Source organism: Osmia bicornis, chromosome 2 (assembly GCF_907164935.1).
Source record: "Osmia bicornis bicornis chromosome 2, iOsmBic2.1, whole genome shotgun sequence".
In the NCBI taxonomy this organism is placed as follows: domain Eukaryota; kingdom Metazoa; phylum Arthropoda; class Insecta; order Hymenoptera; family Megachilidae; genus Osmia; species Osmia bicornis.
In genome coordinates, this window is record NC_060217.1 from 2,678,694 (window position 1) to 2,698,462 (window position 19,769).

At 47.0% G+C, this 19,769-nt stretch overlaps 1 protein-coding gene across 3 annotated transcripts in view; it reads left to right on the forward strand.

Annotated features, from left to right (window-relative positions):
• Positions 1–19,769, forward strand: part of LOC114874090 (MOXD1 homolog 2) — a 152,613-nt gene that overhangs the window by 39,804 nt on the left and 93,040 nt on the right. Inside the window, exon 2 of one of the 3 annotated variants that reach the window (XM_029183029.2) lies at positions 3,329–3,364. The exons of the other annotated variants lie outside the window; for them this stretch is intronic. The gene's annotated coding sequence lies outside the window, so the exon portion shown is untranslated. The remainder of the gene's footprint in view (positions 1–3,328; positions 3,365–19,769) is intronic. 3 annotated transcript variants of the gene reach the window in all.

Sequence of the window (19,769 nt, forward strand, 5' to 3'; positions counted from 1 at the left end):
TGATAAGGGATAAGATCGATGAGAATGCCGTTCGAGTGATGGCTTATTGCGCCTACGTTACTTCCCGATTGCGAGATAAAGGATCATCGAGGCTCGATTAAACAGGCCTCGAAACAAATGCAACTCGTCTCTCGAGGCGATATCGGCCGGTTTCATCCTACTTGTCAAACTCGGTAACGCCACCAGGTAGCCGGCTAACGTTCGCCTCGGTACGATTAATAATAATCCCATTAGTCTGCGTTCCCTCTTGGGACATCGTAATTGCCTGTACCCTTTCACGTTGCCTCGAACGATGCAATTAATGCTCCAATTCGAATTGATTCTTTTTATACTCGTACGTCATCGACCAGGCGAAACAACGATATACGCGAAAAATAATAAAAAGCATCGACAGGATTCGGATTGTCGAAGGACGTGGAGTAAAGAGGAATGGTACCTTGGGTAACGATACGGTGAACGATACGCAAACAGGGAGGTTATTATCGAGCTACCGACAGTAGGCTCAAGACTTAATCGGCCGTTGCGATCGCGTGCTTCTAATTTCACGCTCGCTATCCCCCAGCGTTCGGTTCAACATCCGGCTAATCGAATCTTTGAAGCTCCTGTAATCACCGTTTGAAGACCGAAACGTTTGCACGCTTCGCCGTGATACACACTGACCCACATTAATTTACGAAACTTTCCTTTTCCATCCTGACGCGTTCCTATTGTCGACGATTTAACCCGACCCCGACTGCTTGGCTCCCCTTCGTTCTATCGGTTTTTCGTTTACCCTTTTCCCGCTTTCGCTTTCGTCCACGTGCTTTGAATGTCGAGCAGAAGAAAACTATAATATCACTCTGTTACTACTTGGAATTTCCTTCAACTTAACAACGGAGCAACAAGTGAATTATTTGGTAATTAAAGGAAAGCTGGCAAAATGAGCGTTAATTTCTCTCGACATGATTCGTTGGCGGGTTGGGATGGGTGCTTAGGAAATTAGGAGGAAACTTATGGGCATGTAAGCATCCATTTTGCCCTGAGTAGAGCGAGAGCTGACGTCTCATCCGTCTTGCAATGCGCATATGTCCCCGCCAGAAATTACCATCAGGATGGATGCCGCTTGGTCTCGAGCTTACGCTCGCGTTAGTCGAGTTTTATGACAGTTACTCGGTAATGACGGTAGCTGCTGTAAGCACCCTTTCTGGCATGGTCACGAAAATTACGCCGGAACGTTGGCTGAGACCGATGAAGAGCCACGGAAGAGGATGCGACGAAGGGTGTCGGAGTGGAGCTCGAAGAGGATCGATAGCGGGAGAACGAGTGTATGACACCGGCCTATTGTGCGCGATCGAATGACATTAGGGACATTAGACCCGCATCACGAATACTCGCTCTATTCGCTTTGAACGACACGCTGAAGGATATTCTCGTCTTACCACGCCCCCGTCTCCGAGCCTCGTATTAATTAGTCATTGTCTCTTCAACTAAGGGAAGCTAGACTAACGTACTCCACGACATTTACACGTTTTCCCATTCATTACGCGATATCGTTTCACTTTATCTCGTTTTTCTCTCCTGTTGCTCGAACGATACAGTCGAATTCTCACAGTTGGCATCAGTGACAGTAGGGGCGCAAACGAGCGCAGGCAACGATGCAGGATATTCTTTTGTCTGAAAATTATATCTTCGCGGTGGTTGTCTGGTCGCCGAGCATCCGGGCTATGCGAGCGACGATGACACGGCCAGTGATATTAGCATGAAGACATACTCGGCAATGCGCTGCTTTTCACACTTTTTTTTTACCTCGACGTTGTTGTTCTTTGTTTCTCTGTATCTCGGTAGCCGCGGCCAATTACCGAATGTCTCGGTAGCTTGTTTTGTAGGCCGTTCTGTATTACCCTATTATGCTCCCTCTGGGCGTTTGCATAGGACCAGATGGCTCGTGCAGACCGAGGATAATTTCGCGAAACGTTCCTCGCCTTTCTCCTCTCCTGCTCCTCTCATTCTATCTGTTTGTTTCTCTTTTGTTCCGCATTTCGCCTCTACGTTCCCCTAACTTTCTTCGTTCCACTTTTTCCCCCCCTCTGTCGCTCGGCAAATCCGTGATCCCTCGTCCAGCGTGAAAATACAGGCGACAATTCTCATTACACTCGAATTGTGCCCGTATTTATTTTCTCCCCTGTTTCGCCCGTTCCGCGAACACCGTACGCGTTTTAACAACCCTGAAAGTGCTTCTCGAATTACCCCCTTTGTCGAATTACTAAATGATAAACAGAACGTAGGCGAGAACGGAATCGATCCTCTTCTTTTTCTCCTTCTCTCGATAGGAAACAGGATGAACGTCGCGAAATTGCTTCGGGTATCAGTCCTTGAGTTATTTTCCGGCTGAAAAGTTTTCTCGTTTACAGAGAGAGCCTAATTTGATCCGACAGGCCGTTTCAGTGACGCACGATACCGTAGCGAGGATCGTTTAAACGCGGCTATTCTCGGATAAACGTTTCCATCCGAGTATTCCCGGGTGCGTCGCGACGTTCAACCCGTTACAATTGCAGCAACGTGCGGTTCCGGTTAATCGAGCGTGTGTTGTCGTTTCTGGAATTCAACTCGGATGCAGTTTGATGCTAAGGTTGAACGATTGGAAACCTTGAGGGAATGCGTTGCTGTTGATAGACGATTTCCAGACTGAAACCTACCACGGTAGCAGGGTTAATTGCACCGTTCAATTTTCCTGGAATATTTGGCAAAATAATTGAGAGGAAAATCGACAGGCTTCTCTCGTGAGCGTGGCAAACGAATCGGCCAACGACGTCCAACTTCCGGTTCCACGGGAAAGATGACTTAATAAGCGTTTCCATACGATTATCTTTCATGGGGAACGTTACCCGATGTATTACACGACCCGACACAACGCCACCACTAATTTAGTCCACGTTCGCGTCGAGAAGGGTATGCGGTATTAGAAACGTGAATAGAGGAGCAACGTGCACGGGAATTGTTGGGAAGGTGCGGAAACGAGGGGCGGGGACTTGAGCTACAGAAGTAAGCTGAAACATATTTGATATTAACTTCGTTCAGCGTACAGTCGAACAGTTTTGTCAGTTTGCCGGCCACGGTGGAAGCAATTATCGCAGGAAATGATGCATTAATTAACCACCGAGTATTACGTTGAAAATTATTTCCGGATAATTTTCACCAGACCAATTTCCTCCAGAGTTCTTTCGCTGCGATATGGGTGGCAAATTGTGCCACACACATCGTTGTGTTTTGTTCAATATTTCAAATAATTCAAACACAAATTTAATAACGAATATATGTATATTAAAGTATGTAATTTTATTTGTTTCAGGTAAGCATCCTTTGCTATTGTGATCGAGAAACAGGGGTGAGTTTGTACATTTACAATCCAATCGTGGAATACCTTATCGAGAAAGAATTTTCTCGCCTTTCATTGGCTTCGATATTTTAATTTCAAGCCTGAATTCCAATAGAAGCGTATTTCGAATGTCTGGGAAGTACGAAGGGTTCATAAATCCATTCCAGGGGTTCGTGAATTAAACGCGCGTTCGAAATATTTTGAAGCTATTATATTTACCGTGGAACTAACAAAAACATAATGAAATTGCATAAAAATTTGCAGAAATTGTCGCGATGGATAAAAAACGACGTAGCATCGCGTCTTCCGTCTGAATGATACTTCCTTCCGGGTGTTAAGAAGAAAAAAAAAAAAATAGGAGAAAACCGCCCTTTAAAACGTTTATAATCCAGGCGTACCGCTACAGAAACGCCGTCGTTTATGCTCTGAAAAACGATGCGATGTCCGGGTTAACCAATTTCATCCTCGGAGATCTAATTTCCTGCCGTCAAGATGCGTTACGCCGGGACATCCGTGTTCCTCTTTATAATACGGCTCGTTTCCCCGTTGTAAACGCGTCAGCCGGAATTGCGTCCTCGTTGTAAATCTCGTTGCATTCTTGCACTGGCTTAGCCTCGCTCTTGCCGGGCGCGCGTACACACCGAGCCATGAAGCAGTCGAGCAATTTAAAGCGCGATTACCACCCGGACGAGTTTCAGCCGACGAGAAACTTGTACACGAGAATACTTTAATCCGCCCGGCCACAGCTTTCACGCGATCAAGACGGACGTCGAACGTAACAGTATGGAAATTTTACGGGAACCAGCTTCAGCTACCATCTACTTGCTACTTGGTAGAAAATTTAACACCCTCATAGTTTATTTCGAGGGGAGCTCGGCCGAATGATCAATATTTTAGCGTAGAAAACGTTAATACCTTGGTTAATTTTTTATTATAATATGGCCAAATACAAGCTTTCTGGAGTTTAATTAGAATTGGTCGAATCGGTTATAATATCTGGACAAAATCTTCATTAGAGTCCATTAATAGCGATCGACTTTCGTTTGAAAAGTCTCGAAGACCAATCGAGCAGAGACACGGTGAATAATCGTTGGGCGGTTTAACTCGTGATTAACCTGGCCGATTATTCGAGCGTTTGCTTGAATTTAAATGCGAATATGTTCGCCGCTCGAAGCGATCGAAAGTAAATCGAACGCGAGGCGTGGTTCCCTTTCTCGAATAAAGCGTACAAGGTGAAGTCGAATACCTATATAAAACGCAAAAATAATTTGCCACGCCCTGTACTCTCGTTAACATGTGCTACTTTCTTCTCATTTGCTAATGACATTACCAGAATTTTCGATCCCCTCTCGACGAACGAGGACAGCGTTGAAAGAGAACCGACACGTTGCAGAACGTTCAAAGTACAATTCTGATCATTCCTGCTGATTGGATAGCTTAAAATCGAATTAAGAGTTCGATCAGCCGTAGAATGGACGTTTCAGTCCGGTGATAGAAAATCGATGCGTTTGCGCGACAGAAGGTCCGCTTGAACACCGCGTAAAAATAAGCGTAGCGGGGATTGAACGGAATTCATTCGGTACCGTCTCCTTCAATTTAACTTACTACTTACGCTGTTTGACGTAATGACCCTTCCACTTACTTGGTGTCGGTTCGACGTCGCGTCGATCCTCCCCACAGGGTGGTGCACACGGATGAGAAACTCGTTTCAGGGTGTACGAGGCTGTTTGAAAATTGGGTCACGATTTCGCGTATCTCGTTGAGCGTTTAAGGGGCGACGAAAGGTTGAACGTTGCTACGCGAAACTTGTTCCGAAACGAAGTCAGATTATTTTTTCTTTTCAACGCGCATAAAGTTTCTAGGAAAAGAAAGGAAGGCGTCACGAATTCAGTAGAATCGCACGGTTGGATTTCAAAGAACGAAAACGTGCGTCATTCTCAATTATTCGGGGTTGGAAACGGTTAAGTTTTCGCTCAGGGGACATCGAACCAGGCGAAAAAGCTCGGTATCGCTGAAACAGCGACCGCAGCCCCTTTCAACAAAGAGCTTTCTCCCGACTCGCGGAGAATAACGAGCCGGCGTCAAACCGAGACGCGTTGGGAACAAGATAAATTCTCCCCGGTCTCCTTAAATTCAATGTAACACTTACCTGCATCCCTCGGGATAATGACTGCCTCAATTACGGGAATTCCAGGTTACTTTACGTCTCTGTGACGAGGAGTCGCCGTTAATGCGCCATTAATACGCGCGGCTAGACCCATCCCTCTCGCGTCCTTCTGCACTTTATTCCCGTTGGCAGACGCGCTCGCCCCTTTAAGAACGACCTGGAACTCGGTGTATCGTCGTCACGGTTAAAGCAAAGCCGGCTGCCTTCCAAAGCCGTAGAGTTGCTCGTTTCTTCGCTAGCTGCGAAGAAAACTACGCTCGCCTCTAATTGTTTTAATGACTCCGCTTTCGTACGAACGTCCCTCGCCCTATTCTCCGCGGATCTCATTCTTTCTCCGTCCCTTTTACATCTTCAGATTCTTTGTTTCTTTCTTTTCCTCTCCTCTGCCATTCCGCTTTTCATCGTCGTCCTCTTTTGCTTCTTCTGCTACTCTCCCTTTTTCTCTCTCTCGTTTTGCTCCTTGAAACGTTAGCACAGAAAGATCCCGCTGCGCAAACCTGCCAGCTTCTTCCCGCCAAGAGCACCCTTTCGTGGTCGGTCGATTGCTCGGTCCAACCATCGGTGTATCCAGTTATTTCTTTTTTTCCCGGCTTTCCCAGACGCGAATCGTTCCACTCGTTTCAACAACGTCTTAATTAGGATTTCATTAACTCGCGCAGCAGTGACGGGTCAAACGTGCCTCGCCGCCGCTGTCCATCCTTCGCCTTTCTTTTTCATTTTTCATACTCGTCCGAGTGTTTTCTAACCGGTTCCTTCTTTTTCTTCGACGTCGCCTCACGGGCGGGCCAAGTCATCCTGCTTTCTTATGCGTCATCCTCGTTCCGTATGAACAACTGCTTCATCCTCGTTAGCCTTCTCTTTTTGCTCCGTCTCAACAACTGATTTTGGCAAACAAGATCCTTTGAGAGAGGACGTCTTCGTTCGGTCACGGAGCTCTATCGAATTATCCCCGCGACTGTTTCTCCTTATTCGCCTCGCGTTCGGTGGTCAAGAATCATCGTTGGACCGTTTAAATCCTGTTAACCGTCGAGATTGTGCAAGGGGAAACGTAGCTCGGATCCCACGGCTAGCCGATCTTCAACGGGATTATTCTATGCGTCATCTTTCGAAATCCCTTCATAGAATTCGCTCGAACGATCCTAATAAATTACCGATCGGCGAAGAATCGGAGGGAGGTTATAGCTCGACTGTTTGACACGCTGGCGGGGAGGTCGTCCGCGTCGAAAGACGAAGCGGAACGTTTAAGATCGATAGACTTGCCGCGCAATAATTCAGCGCATCTCCGCGAAACTAATGCAGCCGGTTGATGCGGTGATCCTCGTAGCCGGATAAATCGAGAATCGGTCCTTGGTTTTCGCTCGCGTCTTCCTGCCTCCTGTTCTCCCCGGTTTCACTCGCACAAAAAAGCCGAGAAATCGACGCGACGTTACCTTCGGGATCACCTATTATACCCGCATAATCCTCACGGGGACGTTTGCTTCGTTCCCTGGCTCTCTTTCTCAATCGGCCGGTCCACCGGCCACGATCCTTTTCTCGTTCGCTCGAAAAGCATTCGGCTCCCATAAGCCTGGGCCAGAATCTTTTTCTCCACGCCGTGGCAGAACGGTTCCCACTTTTCCTCTCGGCCATGAAGGAAGAGAGGATTAGAGGCTGTGCTCGTCCACGGTGTCGAAACTAAGCCCTCGGTCATGATATGGGATTATATACACGGTTGAAATATCGCGCGACCAGCCACCGGTCGCGTATCCGTTTCAATCGTTCCGTGTTCTCGGTTCTGCCTCACGTTTCTGCTTTATGTATCTCTCCCGTTTTTCCTGACACCAGGCATTCACGACTTCTCGCCTAAGGGATATAGGTTCCCGGTGATACCGCCGAACACGATTGTCTGACGCGTAAGGTCTGTCGATCTCCGTTGGTCACGCTACCCTTCGAGGATAAACTCACGTTTCTACGGGATTTCAGGGCTCCTACGAAAGCGATACGTCGCTACGATGCACTTCGTAAAAATCGATTTCACGTCTAACAGTAGCTGGACTGGCCTGAAATTTAGGCGATCGTTCGCTACTACTGAAAGGATTCCTTTAGTTACCTGATTCCACCTTCTGAATTCTGTAGCAACGAAGGATTCTCGGGTTAATGTTGGAAATTAATTTCCTTTGATATCGTGGTTAATTAATTAAACTAGAATACGAAGGAAGCTTCATTTCCATCTCCCCTGTTCGGAGTGAAAGGTTCCGATGACCCTTCAAACAATTCCCCAGCACTCCAATCACGCGTCGTAAAACCCATCGCTTTCTCCTGTTTTCCATCAACGGATCTAAAAGAGCAGGCCTGGTAGCGTCGACCAGCATTCCCTGAAAAGGGCAGAGCATTATCATATCGGTTGGTCGGAGGGTCAAAGAGCGGCGAGGGGAGGTCTGGATCAAAGAATAACCCCGGTGTCGAGTCTTGTTTCCGGTGCGCATTTCGCTGTTCCGCGACGAGTCGCGTGCGTTCAATATCAACAGCGCATTGTGCGAACGCATCGAGCCCTCGGTCGTTGCATCGCGCGTGCATACGAGCACCCATTCGTCCCCCCGGATACACGTTTACAATTGTGTAAAGCAGTGGCGAACGGGCATCTTCTAGACAGCGTCGCTATTGTACCGGTGCTGCTGGCTTATACTTATGTAATGCGAGCCCTCCACCGATATCTACTGTATCCCAGGGCTCATTCTTCGACGGGCGCTTAAACCGGCTGAAGCGGCAGATCCAGCCAGCTGCCATTGAGAATACAGCCTGGCTCGGCTAAGAAACCTCAAGCGCGTGCAAAAGGTTCTCAGCATCTCACTGATGCGATCCAGTTCTTGATAGATAGCGTGAGACCTCTCTATCTCGTTCATCTGACCTCCTTTGAACGTCAACGACTCGTCAGAGTGGTCTATTACGTTGTTGCACGGCAAATGGCCGATTTAGAAACATAGAAAGTCTGACACGATCCGATGACATAAAAGTACCGCGTATTGTGATCTAAACGTCAAAGAGTGACGTTTTCAAAGCAATCGTTACGGAACGATTTCAATTAAAAGCGGACTTTTAGATTCGTTACCTAATTCATTTCGGCGTTTGCGTTGTTAAGAACCGTTTAAAATCGGTCGGTGTTAGTAAAATTTTGAAAATATCGGAGCAAATTTGTTAATCCATGGTAAAAGTATTTTCAAGTCCTGGAACTTTGCGCGTTTTAACTATTTACTGATGAATGGACCGGCGGCTTAAACGGATCAAAATGAACAGGCGCGCGGTCGCGATAAAGATGGAAAAAAACAGAGGAGAAAAAGGGAAAGAAACGAGAGGGAGAAATGTGAACGAATTTCCGTGATTTCGTCCCGCCTCTAACGCGTAAAAAACTTAAGCACCCTCTTTTAAATTGCAACGCCCTTTGTTCCTTTCTCTTTCTCTCTGGCGTTTCTTTCTCTCGCGTTTTCCAAAGCGTGAAAAATCACGAACGGTGACTGTGCTACCCTCCTGGAAACTCGGAATAATATTTCCGCCACCGGACCGTTCAGATTTTAATCAAGTCCGCCTGTCAGCGCGGAAAAGGGAGACTCGTGCCTGTTGCAGCGTCGGAGAAAGGAAAACGGCAAGACTCGCTATCGGTGAATTCGTTTATAGAACTTTTTAATTCGATAAACGCTCGCGCAAATAACGCGTTCGCGGCGAAATAAAACTCGTCTTGTCGATTTATCTTGTTCCGGATGAAAACTCGATTAAAGTCAAGTTAGCTGCTCGTTACTCTTCACCCGATCGATTGAACAAGAAGCTTAACGAACCATTTCCGTTTTAGTAGCTGTACACGATGCTACTCAAAGGATAGACAAACCCGATTAGGATTGCGAATTCCAGAAACTCTGTCCCGTCAACGAATGCAAATATTTTTCTTGAACGTTTATCAAATTGACTTATCGCGATATCACGGCATCGCGGTTCAGACAGAACGATTTCATCTTGGACTTCAGCAACAGGTCCGCGAAAAATGTACGCAAAGGAGGCGTAACCGGATAACGCGGCAGTAAAATATCATAGCTCGACGTAACGGGGTGATAAAAGTTGGGAAAAAGAGGACACACGATTGATCCGGAGTGGATGGGATCGTTTCGATCGTCGGCCGTTAAATAACGCGCGAACTTTATCGTTCCGGAGTAGAGTAGAACGAGGCTGGTCCCTGTGCGTAGAATCCCGCGGTACACAGAGTACTCCCGTAATTACTTGGCGTACTCTCATTAATGGGAGCTAATTCGAAATAACAATTTACCCATCGTCCCGGCGACTGCACAGACCAACATCGTTCCCTTCCGCGTCGCATTATGCGGTTACGTTTCTTCTCATTTTCTCGCCGCCAGTTTCGCTCGACCTCTTAACCATTCGAGTTCACGTCGCGACCGGTAATTTGCTTTTTATCGCGAGCCTACAATCGAGAAAAGTTTTCGTCGCTGGACTTGCCGGCTGGCTGACTCCGTGTTCATGAATTTTATTAAGATCCGCGATAAAAAGGCGCCGCTTTTGCATTCGCCCGGTAGTACGTCGAGCGTATAGGAGCTGACGCGTATCCTCGCGATCCTTGACACATTTCGGCGGACGCCAATGGTTATCCGGTGTTACTGGCTTCCTGTATCAGTCCCTCGTCTCTGTTCCTCTTCCGGCCGTGCTACTCGTATCGCGACTCTTCATTCTTCCACCGAGTGGATTAAATCGAATAAATCCTTGACGTTAGTCCGGATTGCAGGCGGAACGCTTTATTACGAGATTCCAGGGAATATATCGCGGCCGACAAAATGGCGCGACTGTTTTACGTTTGAAAAATATCGCCGTCGTTCCTTCGTTTCTATCACCGACGAGAGTTTTTAATCGGATACCGGGTTCTCTCCGACAGGCGACCCGAGTACTTTTGCTCGATCATTTAATTATTAACGAAAGCGTCGACCTGAATTTTGGATGCTTCTAAATTAATTCAATTACCTGAAATTTATTTAAAGCGAGGATGAGTTTAGAAAATATCGCAGATCGTTACAAAACGACGCAGCAATGGCACCGAATGCTGTTGCATTTATCCATTCTCTTACGGTGATGAAACTTTCCGGCGTTTTTGCTCCGAAAATGCTGTTCTTCCGTGCAGGCAGAGCGGTATCGCGTAAATAATTAGAAACACGGTGCGCCGCGCGAAATTGGCCTGGATAACGTCCCGAGGCTGCGGAGAATCGTCGGAAGATGGAGAATAGAATTAACTAAAATTAACGCGTTCGCGCGAGTGTGGCGCAAGAAACAATTGCGGAGCGTGGAACGTGGCGGTACGCGTTTCTCTCGGACCCGGCGAGAACAATCTCTCCTATATTTATCGTCCGTTGCAGGTTACAAAACGCGCTAATGATCACGCTAAAGGGGGCCTGTTTCTTCGAACGCTCGTAACGTTCTCCACGATCCCCATCTCCTTTTCTCCCTTTGAAACAGCCAGCAATTCGTGTCGTTACTCGGCAACCCGTTTCCAGCACGAGTTTTTCGTCGCGTGAACGCACCCGCGGTCCCCGCGATAATTAATAATACGCGGCAGGAATACGCGTGATGTACTTGACATTCCAACAGGCTCGGTGCAAGGATGAACGTCTCGGAATCGCCGGGATACAGGAAGAATGTCTGGAGCGATGGAAACGCTGGTTCGCAGGGAGAATGACAAAGTAACGCGAGAGAATAAGGAAGGGGTGAAGTGGGCAACACGCGGCGTATTTGCAGATTTATAACCAGGCGACCGAGCAAAAGGTGTCGCCTGGGAATGAGTAATGATATATTTGCCCGCATGCGAGGCGTTTCGAGATCCTCGGATACGCCGCGAACGCCTCTTGCGATCCCGAAAACGTGGGCGGGGAAGTTGCAGTTCTGCCGGTAGTTTGTAGGGAAACAACGTCGTATCTTCGATCCTCGTATCTCCTACCTTCACTCTGGCTGTACCTTAAATATCTCCACGGAATTGAGAAACGTCTTTCCATGATTTCTACCTGCGCTTCTTGCTCTGTCGTATCATTAGTCGCTCCTGGTTCCGCTAGCATTTACATTTTCCTCGGCCGTTTGTTCCAGTCCTTTGATCCGCGTTCGATCAAAGACGTTTGACGGGTCGTCGCAATAATTCAGTCAGTAGTACAAAGTTCCACAAAAGAAATAGTTTAAAAATGGGTGTCAAATTAAACTTCAATCTTCGTTGTTACTAATAAACAGGGTGTCTCGTAACTGGTGGTACAAGCGAGTATGGGGTGATTCTACGTGAAAAATTGAATCGAAAATGTAGAATAACATTTTTTCATATGACCCTTTATTTTTGAAAAAAATAAGTTTGAAAATTTGTCGGACAGTAAGATAGTAAAATCTTATTTTTTTCGAAAATAAAGCGTCATATGAAGAAATTTTATTCTACATTTTCGATTCAATTTTTCACGTAGAATCGCCCCATACTCGCTTGTACCACCAGTTACGGAACACCCTGTAGATACACGTAGATTCGATGAACGAATAAGTTCCTTTTTCGCTGGAGACGGATTAAACGGGAACAGAAGGTGCGGTAGGAAGGAAGAGTAGAAAAGGTGTTGCGAAAGGTGTCTTTCGGAATGAATAATGATAATGCTTCGCCGAGCGTACACGGTCTTTATTAAAATTGCAAAAACCCTCGGCAGGACTCGAATTCTCTCACGAATTTTCCTCGCGCCGCGACGTCTCGTCTCCTCCGATCGTCGTTCCTTTGAGCTCGCGAAAGACTAGAGATATCTTTCGCAGAATATTAACATGGCTCTCTCGTTGACCCGAGAGTGGCGACCTTTCGTCTGCTGCTCCAGTTAAGAATCAGGGCTGGCGGGAAATTCGAGCGATGCGTTTGCACCAGCTAGCAGAGATAGTAAGAAATAAAAAGAGAGCGAGATGGGGAGTGAAAAAGAAAAGAAGAAAGGTAGGAAAAGCAAGGATGATATACAAATAATCCTGAGCTTCGTCGAAAGAGGGGAAAAACTGGAGTGCTTCATTTTACTAACAAAAACTTGACGAAGTAACGGAGGGAGGAAAGTTTTTTCCCGGCTCTCTTTTGTATCATCCGACGTACTGCGAAGACGTTTCGCCGCTGGCCGACGAATGAATTCCCCGGCCGCTATAAATTCACGAGTCTAACGAGAATTAAATTTTTATCTTTCCACGATCACGCCCGCGTTCGATTCGTCGGAAAGTAAAGCAATGTAAATTACGTTTCTTGCGGCAGTCTCGCATTGTCGGCCCTCGCCTCGCCACCTTCTTACTCCGTCGAGCTTTTCAATTTCACGGAAACGCGCTCGTTGTCTCGATTCACGAGATATCTCGAACAGCTTTCTCACTCTCTCTTTCTTCCCCGCCACACGCCGGGATGCTTTCGGCAAGAAAGAAACGAAGCAGATGTTTGGATGCACGGTCGAACGATTTTCCGACGAATAGCGTGAAAACCGAGCCCCGAAAGCGGGTAAATACGCGGCGAACGGACAAAAGGGAGACAATTTTGCTAACGGCGAGCGTGAAAGGTACGGGTAAATACGACGGATTGTTCCCTCGTCAAACCGCATGAATAAATAATAACGTGCCCCGTGGGAGATTGTAACCCCGCGGCTGAGCCTATCCATTCTACCTAGTCCACGACGAAAGGGAACATATAAATATTTCTATTAAAACCTCCTTAAAACGATCCTCCTTCCCATTCAAAACGTGCATCCGTGCCCGTTCTCAGTCTCTTTAAACGATCCTTCGCGTCCAAGTGGTCCGAACTCTCTTTATCCGCTACCTGCTCGCTGGTTGGCAGTTGCCAAGGTTCTCGTGTAACGCCAGTAACGACAACAACATCAACGACCCTCGGGCATCGTCGTAGTTAAATGCCCTACAGTTATCTTGCTGAAGGTACTCGGACGCCTTTGCCGTCAGAAGAAAGGGTTAACCTGGCATGTCGGACGGAAAGAGGCGGAGAGGAAAGGGTATACGTGCCAGGGACGACGGGTACAGGAAGAGGAAGGAAAAAGCATAGACGTGCCGGGCACAATAAACGCGCCTAGTCGAACAGGTTCACCTATTACGCTCGATAGCTAAGCCACGTTTAATGCACTTCCGTCGAGCATGGAATCTTCGATCGGTTATTTGTATGCGCGATGCAGTCGATCCTCTGATCCCTTGATCCTCTAGTCGCGCATTCACCTCTTGAACGATCTTTGATGAAGAGGAAGTCTTCTGGATGCCAGACCTTCCATCTTCACCGCTAATGTCTCCTCGGATCGGTGACTCGTCAAGGTTCTTCGTGGATCTCCTTTTTATTCTCTTTCCTGCGTTCGATAGTAGGTAATTTAGAGGTATACATTTTTGAACCATCTTTTCGAAGCATTACGAGCTTTAATTTTTCATTATCTAGTATTTTTATTATAACAGAAGATGCTGGTATATCTTTATGCAGGAAAACCAGGAGCACTCTATCTCTCTCAAATATCTTATAGACTCTATATCTCTCGATACTTTTCCTTTTTCCTCTCTACGATAAATTCGCTTCGGTTGCTCACCTGAAAATCGCCGTCTCCTTTGAGCATCCCGCGACTCCGCCATCCCCTAAGAAGAGGGTTTATATTTCAAGGATCCTCTTTTCGCTGAGAAATCACTTTTTAATGTCGCCGACTGACCAGATCGCATTCGAAGCTGCCTTCTCAATACGGCATGTAAAATACGTTGTTGGTCTCAAAGAATTATTTTTTTTTTTTTTGTTGTATCGCTTTTACATCGGCGAGCTTTTACGAAATTTTTCATCGATTCGGAGTCTTTCGGTTGCTCGAACTCTTTGACCCTGCTGGATCGCGGGCATATTTGACGTACAGCTTTCGGAAAAGATTGCCGCGATACGATCGGCTCCTCTTCTGTGCCTTCGCGTTTTATAGGAAAACGCTGAGAGTTCGGTGCCTTCGATATAACCGAGGGTTCGTATTTCCCGTTAGCCTCTGGCGAGATCGTAGATGACCCTATTCTTCGTTGCAGCTACTCGTCCCTGTGCAAACAAAATTTCCGACCAGCCACCAAGTTATAAGCTGTTTTCCGCGGAAAACAGAGCGCCCTTAACGAAAAGTTGCTCGAATTTTCTTTTTACTCCGGTCGAATCTTCGAGCCTCGCTCGTTTCACATTCTCCTTTACTGCTTTTCATTAACAAGTTACTTTAGATCTGCGAACACGCGCGTTCGCGCACGCAAAATTGATTCCAACGTTTATTTATCGCTGTCGGAATGCCGCGTTTCTGACGAACGAACGGGCGCAAACCCGAACAAATTACACGGTACGCGGATTAATTGATTGTTCTGTGGAACGCTGGTGATTTATTATGTTCCCTGCTATCCTCGATTATTTCTATTGCCATTAGTAGGTCTGAACGACGCCGTATCTCGTGAGATCCTCGAGTTTCCAGGTTGCTACTAGACGATGTCTCGTTCTTCGGCTAAATTCTTCCTTGGAATCATCCGCTTAACTATCATCTGCTGTACGATACCTGTAATAAAGTATTTTCAGTTCATGATTCTCCACTCTTCGCGTAACTTATTCGACAGATTAAACAATTTCTTCTAGGAGCGATAAGCGATTCGGCGAGGTCCGTTTAAATTTACAGAAAAGTCCATCACGTTTCGCACACATGAAACTTTAATGTCGTATTCTTAGAGCCTGTGCCGTTCCATCTTGTAGCGAGAAGACGGTTCCCTTCGTAGCTCGTTAGAAATTCATGACTATCGACAAGTCAGACTTCGTCGGAAAAGACATTTCCGTACTTCCTTATGCCCTTGGTCATATACGAGCTATCAACGGTGCACCGTACAGAAATTTACATAGTGTTTTATCAATCTGCGAAGACTTGGAAACTAGGAGAACCGTTGCAGGTGATCGAATAAAATAGAAGCTATCGAGTTGTACCCAACTTTAATTTCATTCTAATACAATGGACAGAGCAATGTTTTATTTACAGAAGTCTTACAATAAAAGGTCAGACGGTCTTATTTTTATGTAATCAATATTCGCGGTTAGTAGATGGATCTTGAAGGATCTCTAACACCGTTGCAACCCTACGATCCCACGAATTGATCAAGCTACTTACCACTGCTCCTCGTTTTCTTCTCATTCGTTTATTGGAATGGAAGGTGGAGGCTCTTTTCTTTTGAAGGCAATCCACGACGATGCTTTCTTAACCCTCAGCCAGGATCCTCCGAGAGACTTCCTGCCCCTTGAATCGAAAGCGTTTTATAGGTCAACCACTTTCGACGAAATGCTTGCTCGCGTAGTCGGATCGATTTAGCCAGAGACGTAGTCACGGTTCAATTGCCAATCGGCGCATGATATCTCGCGCCACGTTCGCTGGAGCAACGTTCCTAGGAGTTATGGCTGAAGATTAACGCGAGCAATGTTAGCACACCTGCTCACCCCGTTCCCTCGTGCCAGCGTTCCCTGTTTGTCGAACGCGAGCGTGAAGGTGTTCAAACACGCGTGCGATGCATCCAATGAATCGAGCATTGTTACACGCTAGGGAATTCGTCGCGAACCGATCGAGAGCGCAACTAAATCGTTGTTGATTGGACGAACCGCGAGGAGGCTCTCCTTGAAGAGTAATCGAACAGTGTAAATCGAGATGCCATTTCGGTGCAAACATCGATAACCGAAGAGACGAGGACGGTGAAAATGGATACGAGAAAAGTTGAAACGCTTCTGATTCGTCGAGAAAAGTTTGACGACCTCGATACGCGAAGTTTTAACCTTATAATCTTATAAGGTTGTTATAATTAAAATTAGTTGTACTTCATCTCGCGAGTAGAAAATTAACTTCCGCATTTTTAGTGCACCCTTGCTCGAATTCTAACAACTGTAGGCACCTGGAAAGTCGCGTCTAATTCCAAATGCAGACTTAACGCGCATAAAATATGCGACGCGAGATTTTCTCTGCATACACGCGTACGACGAAATTCAATATATCGTACACGCTTCGTTACTTACCGGTCGTCTTATAAAGCGCACCTACACCAAACAAGCAGCGCCTCGCCGCAGAAGCACAGGCGTGTAACCGGAGGGAACTCCGGAGACCCCTCTCATCCGGAGCTTGCGCCTTTAAAATAATATTTCAGCGGGATTATTGTCGATGGAAATGGTAAAACAGCTTACGCTTCGCAGTCGAGCGGGCAGAGGCATTATGCAAACCGAGTTCACCCCTCGTCTTCCATCTCCGCTCTTCTCACCCCGCTGCTCATCCGTCGAATCGCCGACACAATCGCGCCCGCGTTGACGTTCTCTCTCGCCTTACCGAACCGTGCCCACCCCAGCATCCCTTCGCCCCTTTCGCCTGGGCTCATTAAGGGGGAAAAAAGATATCCTTCGACGAAGGTATTTCAGGTGTGGGTTCCGTTTGTTTTTGAATCCGAAGGGAACGGAATCGAATGCGTCTACCCTTCTTCATTGTCCTTCGTCCTCGTCGCGTTCCCCTGTAATTAACGCGTGCACAATTAAGTGGCAACGCGTCTCGAGATGGGAATGAAAAATGACGACGCCACCGTTCCGAATCTTTCAACGATTTTTAATCGAGCAAACCTTAGGGAACCGGCGGGAAATAAATCGAAGGTCGAACGATATCGAATCGTCGGAAAAAAAAATCGAGAATATCCATTATGCCGTTTCACGGCCGAATAGGGGTGGAGAGAAGATCCCCCAGCGTCTTGTCTCGAAAGTTCCCAACATTGCTGACATTTTCACCCTTGCGATTTCTATCTTTCCGACGGTCCTTTCACACCCGCTAAATCCTTTCTCCTTTTCTCACCCTTGCCTCGCCTCGTCGTTGAGGTGACGGGTTTCCTCGTTAGGAAAGAAGCTAACCGTCATGGCGTTTGCCCAGAACGATCTGGCGTCGTCATAGTAACGAGGTTATCTGGCGGATGCCAGAGGCAGGTGCCTTTCGAACTTATGATTTCGACGTGTTACCTCGGTTTCCATATACATACGTTCTTACCTGTGCATCGTAGGTGCACGCGTGTCTACACCTGTGCACGTGTCTGGACGTGGTTTCGGGAACCTGCGTTTATCGCGTCGCTGATAATAATCCATCGACCTGTCGCGCAGGTGTCGCCTCGTAAAACCGGGTTATACATTTGAATATCCCTGCGTTCGTTCTACCGAAATTTCGAACCTATCGATTCCCTCTGTCTATCTCTTCTATCCTTTCCAATCATTCCAGCTGACACGGAAACGACTGTGACCCCCTTGTTATATGCTCGAGAAGTCGTTACTTTGATGTCAGCACCCGGCGGTTTTGCTGATGCGTATCCGTAAAAGCTCGTCTTTGACGATGCAGATAAAGTAGCAAAAGTTTGTTACGAGTGGCGACGTTTTACCTTTTCGTCCTGCGATCGTGGTCCTGTACAGAACGTTGTCACGGACCCAGGAATCGTGCTTCTTTGGAGAGAGAGAAAGAAAAAAAAAAAGAACGATACGAAGGGATGAGAAACGGAGTCGTTGTACGACATCGAATTGGCCTCGATCTCGCAGACTCACGAGCTCCGCAGATTGACAAACTTTAAGGAGAAAACACTTTCTTTCCTTTTTTCTCTCCTTCGATTTTCCCTGGATTTACCTGGAGCTTTTGTCTCGTTTTATCTCGACCTGATCGTTCCTCCGAGAAGTTACTTCCCGTAGAAGGAAGAAAGATCGAACGAGCTCTGTTCACTCCCTGAATTTCGTGGCAGACCTACCACCTCGGATGAAAAAGGTTTTACCAGCTTTAGATGGATTGAACCGCTTTCGCTTTTCTGTATTAATCAAACTATAAGTGGATACATTTATTTAGCAGACTCTAACGGTATTACGGCTAAGGTTTATAGATTCGAGTCGATTCGATTTCTATAAATTGTGGCTTAAAACTTGTACTTGTAGCGGCGGAAAGAAATGATCCGATTCCGGTAGCATCGGATAGCACGATCAACTGGAAAGTATTATTAGTTGCACTCCGCAGGTGGTGTCGTAGGTTTTCTCCCTGGGCTCTCGTCGAAGGTAAGACCCTCGATCGGGCGAGATCGGTTTTTCAGAAATTCCACTTTCATTTTGATCCGATTCGATCGTCCGAACCCGCGCGCGTATACGATTCCCTAGGAGTTTTCTATCGTTTTCCACGGATCGTAGACCGCTGGGAATTCGTCGGGACACAATCGTCCACGATCGTCGTCTACGGTGCTGCGAGAATCACGTGGAACGGTGTGACACGTACAAGCGCATACATCGGCTCCCCGTCAAATATTGATTTTCCTTCACGGATATGACAATGATTTGTCACCGTAGACGAGTCGTCGGCGCGTACGAAAGTTTGCTACGGGATTCCGGGGCCCGTGTAAATAGAACGCGTGTTTCATAGTCTAGCTGGCGCGACGGAACGAGCGTACTAGCTCGAGGGGGTTGCCACGGCACTCTCGATGAATCCGAAACGAGACTGGCGTTCGATTTTTGTTTGCCGCCGGTTGAAAGAAAAAGAGGGCCCAGGGTCAGAAAGTATTTTGTAAAGAAATATATATCGTCGAATGGAAAGGCAAACGGAGGCGAGTCTTTGATGATCGCGACGGCGCGTAACGAAGTTCTTCCATAAGGCTAAAACCTTAGTAAATCCGTTGCTCAAGTTTGGCCCGATTTTCTTTTATTTTACGAGAAAGGCTCCGAGGATATATCGTGCCGCGCTGTGCTACCGCGCAACTCCGTGCCACGGTCTTCCGAGAAAATCAATGGGAACATATTTCCTTTTATCCGGCGGATCGAGTTCTTAGGAAAATCTTTCCAGTTTCTTTCCTCGACGTCGACGACCCGACGACTTTATTGCAAATTGGCCAGAGATCTTTGGAAATATCCTGATTCCCTACCCCAGCCGACTCGTGTACCCGTTCGATTCGTGCCTTTACGCTCGTCCCATTGAAATTGAGAGTCCATTTACGGAAATCCTTTCCCTTCCTGTTCCTTTCTGCTCCCTTCGCTCGCCGGGCGAACGTTCAATCAGACGCTGTCGGTGTCTGAAATGACTTTATCGCTAATTCATTTAAGTTCGACCGCATCCTCTTAGGGTTGAAATTTCTGGCCTGCCCGGGGAAGTAGAGATCAACGCCGTTCCCTGGCAATACCTTGGTTAATTAGATGTGACTACACAAAAGAGCAGGGGTGGAAAGGGGGCGAGGGTGAGAAAGTGA